The 21,892-nt window shown below is 53.8% G+C and overlaps 2 non-coding genes across 2 annotated transcripts; both read right to left on the reverse strand.

Moving 5' to 3' along the window:
- Nucleotides 1-10,447: 10,447 nt before the first annotated feature.
- On the reverse strand, nt 10,448-10,520 carry trnar-ccu (transfer RNA arginine (anticodon CCU)). Its single transcript has one exon. It is a non-coding gene; the product is annotated as a tRNA-Arg (tRNA).
- Nucleotides 10,521-11,661: 1,141 nt separating this feature from the next.
- Nucleotides 11,662-11,734, reverse strand: trnar-ccu (transfer RNA arginine (anticodon CCU)). The gene has a single exon. It is a non-coding gene; the product is annotated as a tRNA-Arg (tRNA).
- Between the last annotated feature and the right edge of the window lie 10,158 nt (nt 11,735-21,892).

Here is a 21,892-nt window from a genome sequence, read left to right on the forward strand (position 1 = left end):
CCCTGCAGACTCTTGCTGAATATTTCCAAAAGGCTGTTTCAACTGGTTTGTTTCAGCTTCACCCCTTGTCCTCAGACAAGTCTGCATTGCTTTAAATACTATCCTACTCTGAGAGCAAAAGACCTTACTTGTGGTCTAAGTGTTAGCCAGATCAGAACTCAACTCAAACCTTTTCTCAAAAGGCCTGAATTCCTTAGCTCCAGCCAGCAATGACATCATCGCCCCAAGCTGAAAACAAATTAACTCCCCAGGCGGAAACCACATTAACTCCCCAGGGGCTCCCCTGAGTCAGACAATAGTGCATTGGCCCAGACAATTTCACCAAAGGCCCCTAAAAGCTTTCTGGTTTTGCAAAGCAAGATTCTTTTAGAAACATGACCGTAGCGGTCAAACACACTGTAACCCAGGCGTTTAACCTTTAAATTGCCAAATGTTTATAATCCAATATATCTAAAATTCTGCATTCGTCACAGGTGTTTCAATACAATTGTGATACATGTAATAGTCACCGTATACATTCAATGTGAGTCATACAGCCCAAGGGGTTCTATACAATTCCCTGCCCCTCTGTTCACTATGACTCAAAGGTTGTAGACAGCGACCTTCCCCCATTGCGTCTCTGTGGCGGCTGCCCCAAGCTTTAGTGCATCCCCGACCTTTGGAATGTCCAGTCTGCAACACTTGGTCAGGGACAACTCTTTGCGCTGGAAAACCAACAAGTTTCGGGCAGACCAAAGAGAGTCTTTCTCCGAGTTGCTGATCCTCCAGCAGCAGTTGATGTTTGTCTCGGTGTGTGTCCCTGGGAACAGCCCGTCGAGCACAGAGTCCTGCGTCACGGAGCAGCTCGGGATGAACATCGACAAATACCACCTCATCTCTCTCCAGACCTTCTTAGCAAAGACACATTCCACAAGGAGAAGGATAACGGTCTCTGCCCCACCACAGACACCCCGAGGGCCACATGCGGATAGGGTGAGACTCCGGGCGTGTGGGAAGGATCTGACAGGGGTGATCTTTATCACCACCAAACAAGCCAGGTCTTGGTGCTTGTTTGAAAGTTCTGGTGATGAGTCATTCTGCCAAATGACTTCGACAGTTGGCTCAGGAAACCATCCGTCTGGATCCACCATCTCCTTTTCCTGAAGGGTCTCTAGAAGGTCACGTACAGATCACTGCCCAATGCACTTGTGGTCAAAGGTGCTTCCACGAGGGACAGGTGTTACGGCACAGTCCATATACTTGGAGCGTTCTATGGTGGCATGGCAAAACCCATCCTTCACATCCTTTAGGACAGTACGATGGCACAGTGGTTAGCACTGCTGCCTCACAGTGCCAGGGACCCGGGTTCGAATGCAGCCTTGGGTGACTGTGTGGAGTTTGCACATTCTCCCCGTGTCTGCGTGGGTTTCCTCCGGGGACTCTGCTTTCCTCCCACAGTCCAAAGATGTGTCGCTTAGGTGTATTGGCCACGCCAAATTGCCCCTTAGTGCCCAAACATTTAGCTGGGTTACTGGGTTACGGGGATAGGGTGGAGGCGTGGGCTTAAGTAAGGTGCTCTTTCCAAGAGCTGGTGCAGACCCGATGGGCCGAATGGCCTCCTTCTGCATTGTGTGGATTCTATGAACACCGGGGACAGGTAGAACGTCAGCACATAGTGACTCTTGCTGTTTGCGTGCTGGGGACCCAGATACAGCTTGATGGAGCCACACACAGAAGTGACCATCGGGATAAGGGCGATGTGGGGGGGCGGACAGAATCATGTAGTGGATTTATCAGCCATCGAGCCAGAGTGGAAGCACCCTCGATCCCGAGAGACTGAATGCAGCCTTGGGTGACTGTGTGGAGTTTGAGAGTAAGAGAACCTCAATCTCCCCTTGACCTTCTCCGCTCGAAGTTGAACATTCCCAGCTTCTCCAGTCCCTCTACATTGAACTGAACCCCCCCATCCCTGGCACCTTTCTAGTAAATCCCCTCCGCCGCCTCTCCAAGACCCTGACGTGCTTTCCCTGGACAATGAGCATGCCAGCAGAGATTCGGAAGGGTTTATTTTAACTTTCTAGTTTTTCTCTTCAATGCCGCCACTCGCAAAGCCAAATATTCCACATGGCAAATCCCCCCCCCCCTCAAAATGGTACCCTTCACATCAATCTTTCTCTTGGACTAGTTAGAGTCAGAGTTTTACAGCACAGAAATAGGCCCTTCCGCCCATCCTGTCTGCATTGGCCGCTGAGCATCGATCTGTCCCAATCCCATTTTGCTCCACTTGCTCCATCGCCTTGTGGGCTCTGGCACTTCTTAAATGTTGTGAGGGTTGCTGCCTCCACCTTTCAGGCAGCGAGTACCGAGGGACTTTATACTGTTAGCTCCTGGGCTAGAATGCATGGGTCGAGAGATAATGCAGATCTCCCGTTAGTCCACACCAGCGCAGTTCTGGGCACTGCTCCTTCGAACAATGAAGCGATTTACAGCAAAGATGGAGCCCTCCTGACCCACCGCCTCCTCTATGCGTTCAGGATTGGGCGGCGTGTGTGTGAGTGTTTGTTTAATTGTTGTGAGTGCTCCACCTCTGCCAGCACGACGAGAAGCTCCCACTCGCTGCGGCAACACAAACGCCTCGCGGGAAAGGTGAGCCGCCACCTTGGCTGCATTGGCCAATCAGATTGGCCACTTCACGCTGGCGGGGGGAGAGACTTGTTGATGTTCCACTGCAAAGAGTTGTCCAAGACCGGGTGTTGCGGACTGGCACGTTCCAAGCCCAGGGCCACGTGCTGAGGGACGTGCTAAAGCTTGCGGCAGCCGCCACAGTGGCGCAATGGGGGAAGGTCACTGTCTACCACCTTCCAAGGCCCTCCAAGCCCGTGCCGACCATGCTGCCCGTCAAACCTAAAACCTTCTACACCTCCGGTTCCCGTATCCCTCTATTCCCATCCTATTCATGTATTTGTCACGACGGCCCTTGTCACGACAACTCCATCTGCCATCTCCGCCCAAGTCTCTAACGGATCTATATCCTGCTGTATCCTCTGACAATCCACGTGATTTTAAAATGGATACAAGCAAAGACACCGGGCAAAAGATGGCCGATGATATAAAGTGACCAACTCCTGGAAATTCCTTTCAGGATTATACATGACCGCCCGGCCCCGGGAGAACATGGAGTATCACAGCTGACAGGTGTGTGGAGACCTGCTTCGGACAGACTCCCAAAACCCATCTCCATTGAGTTATATGTCAGAATGTGTCGCTGGTCCTGAGTTGAGCTCTGGGGTGAAAGACAGCTTGCCTGTTCCCTCCCAGGAATACACAGAGAAAACGCTAGCTGCAGACCCGATCTGTGTTGTACTGGTTGGTGTGTCTATTTCAGAGGGTCGGTGCAGGCCCGATGGGCTGAATGGCCTCGTTAGGCACTGTAGGGATTCTATGGTAGAACAGGCTGGAGGAGTTAAATAACCTCCTCTTGTTCCTTGGGTCTATGGTTGAGAAGAGAGGGGAACCTGCTAAGTTTTGTTGACCGAGCCAACACCCTGATCAAGTTACAGTTCTGCTTAGATCAGCTGTAACAAGAGGAGATACTAGGTTAAAAACGTAGGTTTTAAGGAGCATCTTAATGGAGAGAGGGGTAAAGAGAGACAGAGAGGTTTCGAGGTTGAATTCCAGGTTCAAGCAGTGCACGACATGGCAGTAAGGTTGGAGCTCTGGTGATATACAAGGTGCCTGAGTTGGAGGAGTTCAGAGATAGGGAGGGGCTGGAGGAGGGATTTGGAGACAAGAGGCGGGATTCTCTGATGGCCAGCGCCAAAATCGCATTCGGCCATCGGCCGGAGAATCCACGTTTAGGCTGAATGGGGGGCGGCGCAGTTTTTGCAATGATCTGCGCCCTCAGAAAATGGCGTACTCGGGGAGTACGGCGCAGGCCGTTAGGACGGCCTCACCTCAGGCCCTCTCCCGATGCCCCGCCCCCGATGGGCCGAGTCCCCGACGGCGTAGGGAGCGACCTCACAGCGTTCGGGGACTTCGCATGGCGGCTGCGGACTGTGTCGTTCCGCTGGCCGGGGGGGGCTTCTGCGGGGGCTGGGGGGACTGGCGGGGGGTGTCGTCCGAGGGTGGCGAGGCTGGTTACGCGGCCGGCGCCATGTTGTACGGTGCGCCGTGCGCACGCGCTGCCACGGACCCGGCCATTCCCCGGCCGTATCCGCAGGCAAATGCGGGCGTTCTACGTGGCGCGGCTGCTAGCCCTCCACCAGGTGGAGGATCGGTGCGGGGGCGGCACCAACGCTTTGGTCGTCAGACCAGACGGATCCTGCGGACCTAGCCACAGAATCAGAGAATCCAGGCCCAGAGTTTTAAAATGAAGAATTCCAGTGATGCATCATCGCGCCTGCACCGTGATGCACCATCGCGCCTGCACACCGAGCCTGCACCGTGATGCACCATCGCGCCTGCACCGTCATGCACCATCGAGCCTGCACCGTGATGCACCATCGCGCCTGCACCGTGATGCACCTTCGAGCCTGCACCGTGATGCACCATCGCGCCTGCACCGTGATGCACCATCGAGCCTGCACCGTGATGCACCATCGCGCCTGCACCGTGATGCACCATCGCGCCTGCACCGTGATGCACCATCGAGCCTGCACCGTGATGCACCATCGAGCCTGCACCGTGATGCACCATCGCGCCTGCACCGTGATGCATCATCGAGCCTGCACCGTGATGCACCTTTGAGCCTGCACCGTGATGCATCATCGCGCCTGCACCGTGATGCACCATCGCGCCTGCACCGTGATGCACCATCGCGCCTGCACCGTGATGCACCTTTGAGCCTGCACCGTGATGCACCATCGCGCCTGCACCGTGATGCACCATCGCGCCTGCACCGTGATGCACCATCGCGCCTGCACCGTGATGCACCATCGAACCTGCACCGTGATGCACCATCGCGCCTGCACCGTGATGCACCATCGCGCCTGCACCGTGATGCACCATCGCGCCTGCACCGTGATGCATCATCGAGCCTGCACCGTGATGCACCATCGCGCCTGCACCGTGATGCACCATCGCGCCTGCACCGTGATGCATCATCGAGCCTGCACCGTGATGCACCATCGCGCCTGCACCGTGATGCACCATCGCGCCTGCACCGTGATGCATCATCGAGCCTGCACCGTGATGCACCATCGCGCCTGCACCGTGATGCACCATCGCGCCTGCACCGTGATGCACCATCGCGCCTGCACCGTGATGAACCATCGCGCCTGCACCGTGATGCACCATCGAGCCTGCACCGTGATGCACCATCGAGCCTGCACCGTGATGCACCATCGAGCCTGCACCGTGATGCACCATCGAGCCTGCACCGTGATGCACCATCGCGCCTGCACCGTGATGCACCATCGCGCCTGCACCGTGATGCACCATCGCGCCTGCACCGTGATGCACCTTTGAGCCTGCACCGTGATGCACCATCGCGCCTGCACCGTGATGCACCATCGCGCCTGCACCGTGATGCACCATCGCGCCTGCACCGTGATGCACCATCGAACCTGCACCGTGATGCACCATCGCGCCTGCACCGTGATGCACCATCGCGCCTGCACCGTGATGCATCATCGAGCCTGCACCGTGATGCACCATCGCGCCTGCACCGTGATGCACCATCGCGCCTGCACCGTGATGCACCATCGCGCCTGCACCGTGATGCACCATCGCGCCTGCACCGTGATGCACCATCGCGCCTGCACCGTGATGCATTATCAATTACCACAAAGACGAGAGTAGTGGAATAATCGAGGCTTTATTGAGCAAAGATGTTGTGCCTCCTGTAGCTGGAACCAGAATGGCTGCAGCACCGGTGAGCACACACATTTATACCCCGCCTAGTGGGCGGATCCAGCAGGCAGGGATTTACCCATGTACCTTTAGTATATTTGTCTTACCGTAATATATATAATACTGCTAGTGGTGACTACCACATTCACCCCCTGTTAAAAATAGAGTCCGGCGGGGGTGGTGGAAAACATTACAAGTTAAGTCTGTCGGGGGCCTTGACCCTCCTCTGCGATTGCCTGAGTCCTGGTGGTGATGTGGGCGCCGACTTGGTCACCTGTGACTCCGGGAGCATGTTGTCCTCGTCTTCGTCACCCTGAGTGGAACCAGTGGGAGGACGGATCCTACTGGGGCGGGGGCTGCGGTGAGGTTCGCTGGAGGGAGGGTGAGTGGCGCAGGGTTGAATGAGGCAACCGGGGGGGGGGGTGTCGGGCCAGGGGCCGTGGGTGGAGTTCCAGCGGGTGCCAGGTCCCTGAGGGAGACTGTGTCCTGGCGCCCATCGGGGTGTGCCACGTAGGTGTACTGCGGATTCGCATGTAGGAGGTGGACTTCTCCGACCAAGAGGTCCGACTTATGGGTCCGCACATGCTTCCGAAGGAGGCCGGGTCCAGGAACTGTCAGCCATGTTGGGAGCGAGACCCCGGAGGTGGACTTCCTTGGGAAGGCCAGGAGACGTTCATGGGGGGGTTTTTGTTTGGTGCAGAGGAGCGATCGAATGGAGTGGAGCGCGTCGGGGAGGCCCTCCTGCAAGCGGGAGACCGGGAGATTTCCAAAACGCAGGGCCATCAGGACGGCCTCCCAGACCGTCCCGTTCTCCCTCTCCACCTGCCCGTTTCCCCGCGGGTTGTAGCTGGTCATCCTGCTCGAGGCAATGCCCTTGCTGAGCAGGAACTGACGCAGCTCATCGCTCATAAAGGAGAGTCCCCGATCGCTGTGGACGTAAGTGGGGAAACTGAACAGTGTGAAGATGCTGTGGAGGGCTTTAATGACCGTGGCAGAAGTCATATCGGGGCATGGGATGGCGAAAGGGAACCGGGAGTACTCATCAATCACGTTCAGAAAGTACGTGTTGCAGTCGGTGGATGGGAGGGTCCCTTTGAAGTCCACGCTGAGGCACTCAAAGGGGCGGGAGGCCTTCACCAGGTGCGCTCGATCTGGCCAGTAGAAGTGCGGCTTGCACTCTGCACAGACCTGGCAGTCTCTGGTGACGGTCCTGACCTCCTCAATGGAGTAGGACAGGTTGCGGGCCTTGATGAAATGGAAGAACCGGGTGACCCCCGGGTGGCAGAGGTCATAGTGGAGAGCCCGGAGTCGGTCCACTTGTGCGCTGACACATGTACCGCGGGATAGGGTGTCAGGGCTCATTGAGCTTCCACGGGTGATACAAGATTTCATAGTTATAGGTGGAGAGTTCGATCCTCCACGTCAAGATCTTGTCATTTTTGATCTTGCCCCGCTGTGTGTTATTGAACATGAAGGCAACCGACCGTTGGTCAGTGAGGAGAGTGAATCTCCTGCTGGCCAGGTAATGCCTCCAATGCCGCTCAGCTTCCACTGTGGCTTGGGCCTCCTTTTCGACAGAGGAGTGCCGAATTTTGGAGGCATGGAGGGTGCGGGAAAAGAAGGCCACGAGCCTGCCCGCCAGTTGAGGGTGGCGGCCAGAGCTACGTCCGATGCATCGTTCTCCACCTGGAAGGGGAGGGACTCGTCGACCGTGTGCATCGTGGCCTTGGCGATGTCTGCCTTGATACGGTTGAAGGCCTGGTGTGCCTCAGCCGTCAGGGGAAAAACTGTGGACTGAATGAGTGGGTTGGCCTTGTCCGCATAGTTAGGGACCCACTGGGCATAGTAGGAGAAAAATCCCAGGCATCGTTTCAGAGCCTTGGGGCAGTGGGGGAGTGGGAGTTCCAGGAGGGGGCGCATGCGGTCGGGGTCGGGCCCTCGGACTCCATTTTCCACGACATAGCCAAGGATGGCTAAGCGGTTGGTGCGGAACACGCATTTCTCCTTATTGTAAGTGAGGTTAAGGAGTTTGGGGGTCTGGAGGAATCTTAGGAGGTTAGCGTCGTGGTCCTGCTGGCCACAGCCGCAGATGGTGACGTTATCTAGGTACGGGAAGGTGGCCCGCAGTCCGTACCGGTCAACCATTCAGTCCATCTCTCGCTGGAAGACCGAGACTCCATTAGTGATGCCGAAGGGAACCCTAAGTAAGTGATAGAGGCGGCCATCTGCTTCGAACGCAGTGTATTGGCGGTCCTCCGGGCGGATGGGGAGCTGGTGGTAGGCGGACTTCAGGTCCACTGTAGGGAAGATTCGATACTGCGCAATCTGATTGACCATGTCAGATATGCGTGGGAGGGGGTACGCGTCGAGCTGCGTGTACCGATTGATGGTCTGACTATAGTCAATGACCATCCTGTGCTTCTCCCCAGTCTTCACTACCACTACTTGAGTTCTCCAGGGGCTGTTGCTGGCCTCAATGACCCCTTCCCGCAGAAGCCGTTGGACCTCCGACCTGATGAAGGTCCTGTCCTGGGCGCTGTACCGTCTGTTCCTAGTGGCGACGGGTTTGCAATCCGGGGTGAGGTTCGCAAACAAGAAAGGTGGATCGACCTTAAGGGTTGTGAGGCCGCATATGGTGAGGGAGGGTAGGGGTCCGCCGAATTTTAAGGTTAGGCTTTGGAGGTGGCACTGAAAGTCCAGGCCGAGTAACAGGGCAGCGCAGAGGTGGGGAGGGCGTAGAGCCGGAAGTTGCTAAACTCTCCGCCTTGGACGGTGAGGGTCATAGATGATCATAGAATTTACAGTGCAGAAGGAGGCCATTCGGCCCATCGAGTCTGCACCGGCTCTTGGAAAGAGCACCCTACCCAAGGTCAACACCCCCACCCTATCCCCATAACCCAGTAACCCCACCCAACACTAAGGGCAATTTTAGACACTAAGAGCAATTTATCATTGGCCAATCCACCTAACCCGCACATCTTTGGACTGTGGGAGGAAACCGGAGCACCCGGAGGAAACCCACGCACACACGGGGAGAACGTGCAGACTCCGCACAGACAGTGACCCAAGCCGGAATCGAACCTGGGACCCTGGAGCTGTGAAGCAATTGTGCTATCCACAATGCTACCGTGCTGTCGCGATGCAGTACCCCAGATTTCCACAGAATGGAGTCCGGAGGCCAGGGAGATTTTCTGGGTAACGGGGTGTACCGGGAGGGAGCAGCGCCTTACCGTAGTGGGGCGGATGAAGCTCTCTGTGCTCCCGGAGTCAAAAAGGCAGGTCATCTCGTGCCCATCGATCTTCACCGTCGCGGTCGCGAGGTTGCGGGGCCGGGACTGGTCCAGGGTGATAGAGGCGAGCTGCGGCAGATGCTGGAGGTGCCGGGCTGGTCAGCGGTGGTGGAGGTAGCGGCAGCTGGTGGGGCCCACGAGGTTGGGGGCGCAGGACTGGACGTTACGGGAGCCCACTGTTAACAAGTTCATGAACTGCCTAGTTCCCGCAAGATCAAGCGTACCCCCTTCCAGTAGCCGCTGGCGGACGTACGCAGATTTCATGCCCGTAACGTAAGCGTCTCGAATTAAAGGTTCGGTGCGCTGGACTGCCGAAACTGCCTGGCAGTCACAGTTCCTCCCCAGGATGTGCAGGGCACGCCAGAAATCGTCCAGGGACTCACCAGGGGAGTTGCTGTCTCGTGGCCAGGAGGTGCCTGGTGTATATTTGATTGACTGGCCGAACATAATGTCCCTTCAGGATCTCCATCGCTTCGGAGTAAGTGGGCGCATCCCGGATGAGAGGAAAAATGTCAGGGCTCACCCGTGAATAGAGGATTTGGAGCTGCTGCGAGTCCGAGAGTTCCTCAGCGGATGTTCGGAGGTAGCTTTCGAAGCAGGCTAGCCAGTGGTCAAAGGCGGACGTAGCATTGGCTGCTTGAGGGCTCAGCTGCAGGCGATCAGGCTTGATGCGGAGATCCATCGTTTTTAAAATCTTTGCACAATAAATTGATGCACTATCAATTACCACAAAGACGAGAGTAGTGGAATAATCGAGGCTTTATTGAGCAAAGATGTTGTGCCTCCTGTAGCTGGAACCAGAATGGCTGCAGCACCGGCGAGCACACACATTTATACACCGCCTAGTGGGCGGAGCCAGCAGGCAGGGATTTACCCATGTACCTCTACCATACGGGCAGTGCCGTAAGACATGTAATACAACTAGTGGTGACTACCACATCCAGCATCCACACAAAGGGATGGGAGAGGCACTGGGGTAGTCTGTCTACCGCTCACTGTGGTGTCCGATTGGCACCAATATTCAAAAAAGGGGAATGAATCAGAGATGGAAATGTAAAAGCCCATTCGAATGACGTTGATTCGAGGAACTTAACCACCTCCACAGAAGCTCTGGGAAAGGTGATGCCTCACCGAGTTGGTTGATTTTATAAGGGATGACTGGTAGCCCTGTTAACGCTGAAGGCCCTCGACAAGAACGCAAGCATTAGGGAGCAGGGGTAGGCCATTCGGCCCATCAATCCTGGCTGATCTCAACTCCACTTTCCTGCCTGTCCCTCAGAACTCTTGTCGATCAAAAAACTATCGACAAGGATTAGATTTCCAATCACCACCCCAGATGGGACTCGAACCCACAATCCCTGGCTTAGGAGGCCAGTGCCTTATCCATTAGGCCACCGGGGCTGTGTTGCATTGAATGAAATCTGGAGCTCTTAGCCACTGCGCTGCGACCTGAGAGCCTTATTTGGGCTGCAGGGCTGTTGACTCAGAGTTTCACCTTTCAGGAGCAATGCCTCTCTCCCTCTTCCAGCACATCTTAAAAATAATAATCACAATCTTTATTGTCACAAGTAGGCTTACACTAACACTGCAATGAAGTTACTGTGAAAATCCCCTAGTCGCCACACTCCGGCGCCTGTTCGGGTACACAGAGGGAGAATTCAGAATGTCCAAATGCTAATTGTTGGGCAGCTGGGAAGGGGGTTAAAATGATAGGAGGGGCTGTTTGAGGTGAGTGAGTGAGGCAGAGTGACTTGAACTTGCCAGGTATGTAGAGAAGAATCTCACAGACTCACCCTGTGCTGGCTCTGATAGAGGAGCTCTGTATGGTAGCACAGTGGTTAGCACTGTTGCTTCCCTGCTCCTGGGTTCGGTTCCCAGCTTGGGTCACTGTCTGTGCCAAGTTCTCTCTGTGTCTTTTTTCAAAAACATAAATTTAGAGTACTCAATTCATTTTTTCCAATTAAGGGGCAATTTAGCGTGGCCAATCCACCCACCCTGCACATCTTTTGGGTTGTGGGGGTGCGACCCACGCAAACACGGGGAGAATGTGCAAACTCCACACGGACAGTGGCCCAGAATCGAACCTGGGACCTCAGCGCAATGAGGCAGGAGTGCTAACCACTGCGCCACCGTGCCGTCCCGTGTCTGCGTGGGTTTCCTCCGGGTGCTCCGGTTTCCTCCCACAAGCCCCGAAAGACGTGCTTGTTAGGTGAATCGGACATTCTGAATTCTCCCTCTGTGTACCCGAACAGGCGCCGGAGTGTGGCGACTAGGGGATTTTCACAGTAACTTCATTGCAGTGTTAGTGTAAGCCTACTTGTGACAATAAAGATTATTATTAATTAATCCCTCCCTTGCCCTCTTCCACAAGTGTTTGGACCCCTTTATTTCCCTTTGATGAAGCTCCTCTTTCCTTTGAAGCTGCTCCCATCATCTCCCTCAGTGCTTATTTAAAGAGAGGAGCAGCTAATATCTGAAAAGCTCAAAGCTAATTCCAGGGGGTTAATCAATTAAACTAAGAGTTTGCTTAAAAACACACCATCACCCCAGATGGGACTCGAACCCACAATCCCTGGCTTAGGAGGCCAGTGCCTTATCCATTAGGCCACTGGGGCTGTACTATCTCACTGCCTGCCACACCATATGATCAACCATGATCTAATTAAACGGTGTAGCAGCCAAAGCAGCCAAATAGCCTCCGTTCGTCCCTCTGTTCCTTTCGGAGTCATGTGTGAATTACATTTTGAAATAAAAACAGAAAATGATGGGAAAGCTCTGCGGGTCTGGCAGCATCTGTGGATGAGGAACAGAGGGCGCGATCTAACCGCCTTGTCCCACCCGACCCGGGACCTGATGAAAGCCGGTGAATCTCACGAGAGGCTTCTCGCAAGACTGACGAAGCTCGTAACACTGAGCATGATCTAACGGGATCTCACGAGGCATCGCGGCCTGGGTCCCAGCCCACAAAGATCCCTGGCGACTGGGGGCCCCTGGGTGGTCGGGCTATGGGCAGGTGCCACCTGGGGACTGTGGCACTGCCAGCCTCGCACCATGGCAGCGGCGTCCTGGAAAAGCCAAGGTGCCCAGGTGGCATCATGCCCTTGCCAGAGACCGGACCTGGGGGTGCCCTGCCCTTATGAGGTGGGGTGCTGGGGGCTCGATAACCCCCTACTTGGTGGTGGTGGTGGGGGGGGGGGGGGGGGCCTAGATATGGCACCCCGATCTCCAGCACGGGCGAGCTGAGCTCGTTAGTGCAGGAAATGGGACTAAGAGCGGCCTGAGTGCGCGATCCTCACAGAGGCCCAGAAAGGAAGCAGGGCCTCATTTAATAACGGGGTCGATCTGCCAGTGCCGGCAATCACAGCTAAACGCACTTGCCATGGGACTCCGTTTCATTTCCATTGAATCGTGCCCACAGCCACTGTTTCCAGTCCATTTTGACTCTTCTTTGGAACTTAGATGTTGAGTTGCATCATTCTTTGTTCTTTCAGGAAGTGCTGTGGGTTTTGGCCACGGTTGGTATCATGTCCGGCACAGGCTTGGAGGGCCGAAGGGCCTGTTCCTGTGCTGTATTGTTCTTTGTTCTTGAAGGAATCAGTCATGTTTTTTGGGACAGAGGTTTATGCTCCGGGTGGGGTTCTGCTCATCCCACAGGATTGAGCCGAATTGTTAGGACCTGAACTACAGGTTCGCCGGTAGTCCCTGCCTGCTGGCTCCGCCCAGTAGGCGGAGTATAAATATGCGTGTCCTCCATACAGCAGCCATTTTGCCAGCTGCTGTGGGAGGCCACACATCTTGGAGCAATAAAGCCTCAGTTGTATCCAACTCTCGCCTTTGTTCAATTGATCGTGCATCAGGGCTGAATGGCCGACTCCTGCTCTTAATCATGTAGCAGAGGAGGCCATTCAGCCCAACTGTGCCTGTGTCGGCCATTTTGAAAGAGCTAGTCCCCTGATCTCCACCCCACAGTCTGGCAGCTTTAGAATCCATACTGTGCAGAAGGAAGCCATTTGGCCCATCGAGTCTGCACCTACCCTCTGAAAGAGCTCCCTAAGTAGGCCCACTCCCCCGCCCTAACCCAGCAACCCCACCGAACCTGCACAGCTTTGGACACCAAGAGACAATTTAGCACGCCAACCCAAATAACCTGCACATCTTTGGACATTAAGGGGCAATGTAGCGCGGCCAATCCACCTAACCTGCACATCTCTGGACTGTGGGAGGAAACCGGAGCACCCGGAGGAAAGCCACGCACACACGGGGAGAAGGTGCAGACTCCGCACAGACAGTCACCGAGGCCGGATTTGAACCCGGGACACTGGCGTCGTGAGGGCAGCAATGCCGATCGCTTTCTCCCCTTTCAGGTTGCCGAGTCGGAGATGTCAACCTAAATCCCTGAGAGCCCACAGCCCCCCCCCCCCCCCACCCCCACCCCCCCCCACCCCCCCACCCCCCCGAACGCCCACCCCCACACCCGCCAAGAGGCTGGAGCAGAACGCAAGTGGGGAAACTGGGCCATGTTGCTGGGAGCGATTGAGTGCTGAACCGCGACAGGAAGGGCTTGCATTCCAAGAAAGTAGTTCAGCTTGTCAGGCATTTTGGAGCCCTTTCCACAAAGGGTTGATGCCGCGACAGACAAAAGCAGAGAGCTCCTGTGGAAAGCAACTGCGTTATCTGCCAGCGCCACCTTGTGTGCATTATTCTACATGTCAAATATTTTTTCCTCTGGGGAGGTGTGTGGGGGGGGGGGGGGGGGGGGGGGGAGTGGCAGGTGATCGAACAGACTGCACGGGTCAAACAGGACAACGGTCAAACAGGAAATGGGTTTTCGGCCTGTCGGGTCACAGGAGTGTAAGAGCTATCGGGGAAGGGGGTCTGTGCGCTCGCTGTGGGTCCCTCGCCCTCTCTCTCTCTCTGCAGTTTGCAGTTCTCTGGTTAGGGGCAGGCTGACGGCTAGCAGACATTTTGTATGAATTCGCTTCCTTGGCCACTGCCACGGGAGATCCCCCCCCCCCCCCCCCCCCCCCCCCCCACCCCACCCCACCACCCAACCAGTGATGTCACCGAGACGGGGGAATTCCACACAAAATGTCTGCTCCCGGAATGCTTGGTGGCTGCACACAAGGGACTAAGGCCGGACCCTGTAGCTCGAGGAGCAGTTTATCAGTCTGAAAACCTGCCCAGCTGCCATGAAGGGAAATGCACTAACTTTAAAGAACAAGATTATTTTCCCTTTCGTGCAGGCTAATTGACAAACATGTTTACCCTGAAGCGATCTGAGTGCCCACAGAACCCTGTACAGGGCAGGTGGAGTCCATTCAGCCCATCGAGTCTGCACCGACCCTCTGAAAGAGCACCCCTACCCAGGCCCCACTCCCCCGCAACCTAACTTGTACATCCCTGGACACTATGGGCAATTTATCACGGCCAATCCACCTAACCTGCACATCTTTGGGCTGTGGGGGGAAACCGGAGCACCCGGAGGAAACCCACGCACACACGGGGAGAACGTGCAGACTCCGCACAGACAGTGACCCGAGGCCTCTTGAACGATCCCTGATTTTAATCAGAACCATTTACAGTATAGGGGGCCAATCAGCCCATTGAATTCATGCTAGCCCCAGTCAATCCTACTCTGCCGCTCGATCCCCATTGCAAGGCCTTGGAAATGGATTTCCTTCACCTGCCCATCCAATCAGCAATTGTTTCCCCTTCAGCCACTCTCATTGGCCAGCGGTACGTCTTCCGTAACATTAGTCCCAAATTTGTGAACTTCTCCCAGTTTCTTTTCAAGGATGTCGTCGTCATGAGCTACTTGCTGGTAATAACAATGGTTCATCAATTAAAGTCATGTTTTTCTCCCTGCCAATTCTAGCAGTGGCTTCCCAGAGCACCCTACCTAGTTCCAGTCCCCTGTCTTATCACTGTAACCATTCACATTCTTTTTTTAAAATTTAGAGTACCCAATTATATTTTTTCCAATTAAGGGGCAATTCAGCGTGGCCAATCCACCTACCCTGCACATCTTTGGGTTGTGGGGGTGAAACCCACGCAGACACGGGGAGAACGTGCAAACTCCATGCGACCAGTGACCCAGGGCTGGGATTCGAACCCGGGACCTCAGCGCCACAGTCCCAGTGCTAACCACTGCGCCGCACGCCAACCCACCTTTCACATTCTTCATTTTCAAATGTCGATCCAATTCCCTTTTGAATGACCTCGATCGAACCTGGCTCCTCCACACTCCCGGGCAGCCCGTCCCAGCCAAACCACCTACTGGGTGAAAACTATTTTCATCGCCTCACTGTTACTCCTTATTTGCCCATATTCTGAATCTGTTTCCTCTCGTTCTTGATGCTGTGTCGAGAGGGAACAGTTTCTGACTATTTACCCTGTCTAGGATCTTTATAACCTTGATCAAGTCTCCTCTCGGCCTCTGTCTCTCCAAGTAAAACAGCTCAAACCTGCCCACTCGATTTTTATAGTCCCTTATCGCTGGAGTCACCAACCTGAACACAAGTCATGAAAATGCACGATTTAGAAAATGAACATTACACAGCTGGAATTTGGGTTCAATTAATAAAATCTGCAATTGGTCAGATAATCTTAATAATGGTGACCATAGTATTGTTATGGAAAGCCATTTTTGATGCGTGTGGTTACTACTGCTGTCTCATAGCACCAGGGTCCCAGGTTCAATTCCAGCCTTGGGTGACTATGTGGAGTTTGCATGTTCTCCCCGTGTCTGCGTGGATTTCCTCTGGGTGCTCCTGTTTCCTCCACTCGTAACTGACCCTTCGACTAAGGGGAACAGCTGCTCCCCATCCACCCTGTCCATGCCCCTCATAATCTTGTCCACCTCGATCAGGTCGCCCTCAGTCTTCTCTGCTCCAGTGAAAACAACCCAAGTCTGTCCAACCTCTCTTCATACCTTCAATGTCCCATCTCAGGCACCATCCTGGTGAATCGCCTCTGCACCCCCTCCAGTGCAATCACATCCTTCCTATAATGTGGCGACCAGAATTGCTCACAGTACTCCAGCTGTGACCTCACCAAAGTTCTATACAACTCCAACATGACCGCCCTGTTTTTTGTAATCTATGCCTCGATTGATAAAGGCTTTTCCAACCCTCGATTATCCTGTCCATCTGCCTTCAGAGATCTATGGACAAACATGCCAAGGTCCCTTTGTTCCTCGGAACATCCCAGTGTCAGGCCGTTCATTGAATACTTTCTTGTCACATTACTCCTTCCAAAGTGTATCACCTCACACTTTTCAGGTTAAATTCTATTGCCACCTTTCTGCCCATTTGACCATCCTGTCTATATCTTCCTGTAACCCAAGACACTCAACCTCACTGTTAACCAGCGGCCAATATTTGTGTCATCCGCGAACTTACTGATCCTACCCCCCCACAGTCATCTATGTTGTTTATATAAATGACAAACAATAGGGGACCCAGCACAGATCCGTGGTACCCCACTGGACACTGGCTTCCAGTCACTGAGGCAGCCGTCAGTCATCACCCTCTGTCTCCTACAGCTAAGCCAATATTGAATCCACCTTATCAAGTTCCCCTGTTATCCCATGTGGAACCTTGTCAAAGGCTTTGCTGAAATCCATGTAAACTACATCAACTGCACTACCCTCATCTACACACCTAGTCATATGTTCAAAAGAGCCAATCAAATTTGTTAGGCATGACCTCCCTCTGACCAAGCCATGCTGACTATTCCTGATCAAACCTTGCCTCTCCAAGTGGTGATAGATTCTCTCCCTCAGAAATGTTGCCAATAGTTTCCGTACCACTGACGCGCGACTCACTGGCCTGTAGTTCCCTGGCTTACCTCTACAACCCTTCTTAAATAGTGGGATCACATTCGCTGTTCTCCAGTCCTCTAGTTCCTCCTCTGTGGACAAAGAGGAATTCAAAACTTGGGTCAGAGCCCCTGTAATCACCTCCCATATTTTTATTAAATTAAAATTTCACCATCTACGATGACATGATTCAAACCCGGGTCCCTGGGTCCCAGTCACAACACCACTCACATATATCCTCTGGCTGGGTGGGCTGATTGTCAATTTGAGGTGAGTCGAGGAATGTGCCCGGCACCTCAAAACCTGATAGCTCCTGGAGTGAGTGTCATCGGCCTTGGTTGTTAGCCTACCCAGAAATAAATTAATAATCTGCTTTTGAACCTCCAGCCACAAACCAAATAGTAAAGCCTTTATCAATGTGGGAGAACACAGACAGCGCCAATGGAGAGGATGATAACAGAGAAAAGGCAGGTGAAATTCACCATCTTGCTTAGTACCTCCCCGAGGCGTGGATGACCCATCGCGACCTCTTCCGGAGGTCTCCAGCATCACACATGTCAGACTTCAGCCAACCTGATTCACCCCACATGATATCAAGAAATGGGTTGAAGGCAGCGGATACTGCAAAGGCTGTGGGCCCTGACAATATCCCGGCAATAGTCCTGAAGACTTGTGCTCCACAACTTGCTGCACCCCTCGCCAAGCTGTTCCTGTTCTTAATTTTGTTTTCCACTTAAGGGGCAATTTAGCGTGGCCAATTCGCATCCTCTGCACATCATTGGGTTGTGGGGGTGAGACCCACGCAGACAATGTGCAAACTCCATATGGACAGTGACCCAGGGCTGGGATGGAACCTGGGTCCTCAGCGCCGTGAGGCAGCAGTGCTAACCACTGCGCCTCCGTGCCCTCCCCCCCTCTTGCATTTAACATATGATCATCAGCAAAGTGATGGAAGGAGTCATCAACAGTGCTATCGAGCGGCACTTACTCAGCAATAACCTGCTCACGGACGCTCAGTTTGGGTTCCGCCCAGGGTCACTCAGCTCCTGACCTCATCACAGCCTTGGTTCAAACATGGACCAAAGAGCTGAATGCCAGAGGTGGGAGTGACGGCCCTTTTTTCTTTTAGAAATATTTTTATTCAAATTTTTACATATTTTCAATACAGAAAAAAGAAAAACAAAGAACACATAAATAAACATCTTACAACTACATCACGAATTCCCCCAATATACAAACCCCCCATTAAGCAATAATAAACACAGTAGAAAACACAAAGTACGCCCCCCCTCCTCCCCCCCCCCCTCTCCTCCTTCCCCTCCCCTCTGGGTTGCTGCTGCTGCTGACCACCTCCTAACGCCCCGCTAGAAAGTCGAGGAACGGTTGCCACCGCCTAAAGAACCCTTGTACCGACCCTCTCAAGGCAAATTTCACCCTCTCCAATTTAATGAACCCTGCCATGTCGCTGATCCAGGCATCCACGCTCGGGGGCCTCGCATCATTCCACTGTAGCAGAATCCTCCGCCGGGCTACCAGGGACGCAAAGGCCAGAATACCGGCCTCTTTCGCCTCCTGCACTCCCGGCTCGTCCGATACCCCAAATAGTGCTAACCCCAAGCTCGGCTTAACCCGGGTGTTCACCACCTTAGACCTGTTTTTAGATGGGACATTGCGTCCTCGCAATGCCCCTCCAGAACCCATCCAGCACTGGGCACGCCCAGAACATATGGGCGTGACTTGCTGGGCTCCCCGAGCACCTCCCACACCTGTCTTCCACCCCAAAGAACCTGCTCAGCCTTGCCCCTGTCATATGCGCTCTGTGAAGAACCTTAAATTGTATCAGGCTAAGCCTGGCGCAAGAGGAGGAAGAATTAACCCTACCCAGGGCGTCCACCCACGCACTCTCGTCTATCTCCTCCCCATGTTCCTCCTCCCATTTACCCTTTAGCTCCTCCAGCAAGGTCTCCTCCTCTTCCTGCATCTCCTGGTAGATCGCCGAGACCCTGCCCTCTCCAACCCACATCCCTGAGAGCACCCTATCCTGGATCCTGAGTGCTGGAAGCAGCGGGAACTCCCTCACCTGCTGTCTTACAAACGCCCTTACCTGCATGTACCTGAAGGCATTTCCGGGGGGGTGCCCAAACTTTTCCTCCAGCGCCCCAAGGCTCGCAAACGTCCCATCTAAAAACAGGTCCCCCATCCTTCTAATACCTGCCCTGTGCCAGCTCAGGAACCCCCTATCCATTCTCCCCGGGACAAACCGATGGTTCTCTCGGATCGGGGACCAAACCGAAGCCTCTGCCTCCCCCTGTGGCGCCTCCACTGCCCCCAAATTTTCAAAGTCGCCGCCACCACCGGACTCGTGGTGTAGCTAGTCGGCGGGAGCGGCAGCGGTGCTGTCACCAGCGCTCCCAGACTCGTGCCCATACAGGACGCCATTCTCCTGCCTCTTCCACGCCGCCCCCACCCCCTCCATTACCCACTTGCGTATCATCGCCACATTGGCAGCCCAGTAATACCCACACAGATTATGTAACGCTAACCTCCGGCATCCCCCCCCCACTGGGTCCGCCACATACAGTAACAGGTCATCGGCATACAACAAAACCTTGTGTTCCTCCCCCCCCCCCGGACCAGCCCCCTCCAGTTCCTGGACTCCCTTAGAGCCATCGCCAAAGGCTCAATTGCCAATGCAAATAGCAAGGGGGATAGGGGGCACCCCTGCCTCGTCCCCCGGTACAGCCGAAAGTATTCCTACCTCCTCCGATTCGTGGCCACACTCGCCACCGGGGCTTCGTAAAGGAGCCGAACCCAACTAATGAACCCCTCCCCGAACCCAAACCTCCTCAACACTTCCCAGAGGTACCCCCACTCCACCCTATCGAAGGCCTTCTCCGCGTCCATCGCCGCCACTATCTCCGCCTCCCCTCCCCCACTGTAGGCATCATGATTATGTTGAGGAGCCTCCGCACATTGGTATTCAGCTGCCTTCTCTTAACAAAACCCGTCTGGTCCTCATGAATCACCCCCGGGACACAGTCCTCAATTCTGGTAGCCAACACCTTCGAGAGGGTCTGTGCAAGGCTTTGAGAGGATTGTTATCACCAAGGAGGGAGTGATGGGCAAGCTAATGGGGCTAAAGGTAGACTAGTCTCCTGGCCCTGATGGAATGCATGCCAGAGTGCTAAAAGAGATGGCTAGGGAAATTGCAAATGCACTAGTGATAATTTACAAAAATTCACTCGACTCTGGGGTGGTCCCGGCGGATTGGAAATTAGCAAACGTGACACCACTGTTTAAAAAAGGAGGTAGGCAGTAAGCGGGTAATTATAGGCCAGTGAGCTTAACTTCGGTAGTAGGGAAGATGCTGGAATCTATCATCAAGGAAGAAATAGCGAGGCATCTGGATGGAAATTGTCCCATTGGGCAGATGCAGCATGGGTTCATAAAGGGCAGGTCGTGCTAACTAATTTAGTGGAATTTTTTGAGGACATTAACAGTGCGGTAGGTAACGGGGAGCCAATGGATGTGGTATATCTGGATTTCCAGAAAGCCTTTGACAAGGTGCCACACAAAAGGTTGTTGCATAAGATAAAGTTGCATGGCATTAAGGGGAAAGTAGTAGCATGGATAGAGGATTGGTTAATTAATAGAAAGCAAAGAGTGGGGATTAATGGGTGTTTCTCTGGTTGGCAATCAGTAGCTAGTGGTGTCCCTCAGGGATCAGTGTTGGGCCCACAACTGTTCACAATTTACGTAGATGATTTGGAGTTGGGGACCAAGGGCAATGTGTCCAAGTTTGCAGACGACACTAAGATAAGTGGTAAAGCAAAAAGTGCAGAGGATACTGGAAGTCTGCAGAGAGATTTGGATACGCTAAGTGAATGGGCTAGGGTCTGGCAGATGGAATACAATGTTGACAAATGTGAGGTTATCCATTTTGGTAGGAATAACAGCAAAAGGGATTATTATTTAAATGATAAAATATTAAAACATGCTGCTGTGCAGAGAGACCTGGGTGTGCTAGTGCATGAGTTGCAAAAAGTTGGTTTTCAGGTGCAACAGGTGATTAAGAAGGCAAATGGAATTTTGTCCTTCATTGCTAGTGGGATGGAGTTTAAGACTAGGGAGGTTATGCTGCAATTGTATAAGATGTTAGTGAGGCCACACCTGGAGTATTGTGTTCAGCTTTGGTCTCCTTAGTTGAGAAAGGACGTACTGGCACTGGAGGGTGTGCAGAGGAGATTCACTAGGTTAATCCCAGATCTGAAGGGGTTGGATTACGAGGAGAGGTTGAGTAGACTTGGACTGTACTCGTTGGAATTTAAAAGGATGAGGGGGGATCTTATAGAAACATATAAGATTATGAAGGGAATAGATAGGATAGATGCGGGCAGGTTGTTTCCACTGGCGGGTGAAAGCAGAACTAGAGGGCATAGCCTCAAAATAAGGGGAAGTAGATTTAGGACTGAGTTTAGGAGGAACTTCTTCACCCAAAGGGTTGTGAATCTATGGAATTCCTTGCCCAGTGAAGCAGTAGAGGCTCCTTCATTAAATGTTTTTAAGATAAAGGTGGATAGTTTTTTGAAGAATAAAGGGATTAAGGGTTATGGTGTTCGGGCCGGAAAGTGGAGCTGAGTCCACAAAATCAGCCATGATCTCATTGAATGGTGGAGCAGGCTCGAGGGGCCAGATGGCCTACTCTTGCTCCTAGTTCCTATGTTCTTAATAGAGGATCCAGCAGGGGCTTCCGATAAAATTCCACCGGGAACCCATCTGGCCCCGGTGCCTTCCCTGCCTGCATACTCCCCAGCCCTTTAGTCAGCACCTCCAGCCCTACCGGTACCCCAAGCCCCACCACCTGCCCCTCCTCCACCCTCGGGAACCTCAGTCGATCCAAAAATCGACGCATCCCCTCCTCCTCCGTCGGGGGCTCAGACCTATACAGCCCCTC

The sequence above is a fragment of the Scyliorhinus torazame genome, chromosome 29 (genome assembly GCF_047496885.1).
Source record: "Scyliorhinus torazame isolate Kashiwa2021f chromosome 29, sScyTor2.1, whole genome shotgun sequence".
In the NCBI taxonomy this organism is placed as follows: Eukaryota; Metazoa; Chordata; class Chondrichthyes; order Carcharhiniformes; family Scyliorhinidae; genus Scyliorhinus; species Scyliorhinus torazame.